Source organism: Halyomorpha halys, unplaced genomic scaffold (assembly GCF_000696795.3).
Source record: "Halyomorpha halys isolate HHAL.00 unplaced genomic scaffold, Hhal_1.1 Scaffold348.1, whole genome shotgun sequence".
Classification (NCBI taxonomy): domain Eukaryota; kingdom Metazoa; phylum Arthropoda; class Insecta; order Hemiptera; family Pentatomidae; genus Halyomorpha; species Halyomorpha halys.
This window is the reverse complement of record NW_027116547.1, coordinates 737,393-737,902: the sequence shown is the minus strand read 5'-3', so window position 1 is coordinate 737,902 and position 510 is coordinate 737,393. Positions and strand designations below refer to the sequence as shown.

Below are 510 nucleotides of genomic sequence, written 5' to 3'. Positions count from 1 at the left end.
ATACATGTGTAAAATATATTTTAATTTAATTAATTGTAATTATAGTAAATGCCTGTTTCTGATTGCTAGCAACCCGCCCTGAGATTAAGAGTCTTTTTATATAATAAAATTCAATTATCTATTTAGTATTCAAGTTCTTAATTTGAACCCAAATTATCTCTTATATTTGAAAGAAGTAAATAAAACTATCAAGATTCTTTTTATTTATAAGAAAAATTAAAGGTTGTAAAGAGTAAATGAAAAGGGTAATAAAATAAATTGTATCCATGTTAAGTCTCAAAACAGTTTCTATTTCCTCATAAGTTCAAGATTTTGGCCAATTTGGCCATCTTAAATACAAATTTACAACTCAAATTAATAATTTATAAACTTTTTGCAGGCTATTCTGCCAGGTCATCATTGGCCTATTTTATCATTCTTCACATTAAATTTTAAAACTTTAAATTACAAATCAACTTAACACTCTTTAACTCTAACAATATTAAAATATATTGTAATATGCTCTTTTTG

The 510-nt window shown here is 23.9% G+C and overlaps 1 protein-coding gene across 2 annotated transcripts in view; it reads left to right on the top strand.

The window, feature by feature from the left end:
* LOC106681556 (methionine synthase reductase) overlaps positions 1–510 on the top strand; it is a 21,777-nt gene that overhangs the window by 10,250 nt on the left and 11,017 nt on the right. The window lies entirely within an intron of this gene.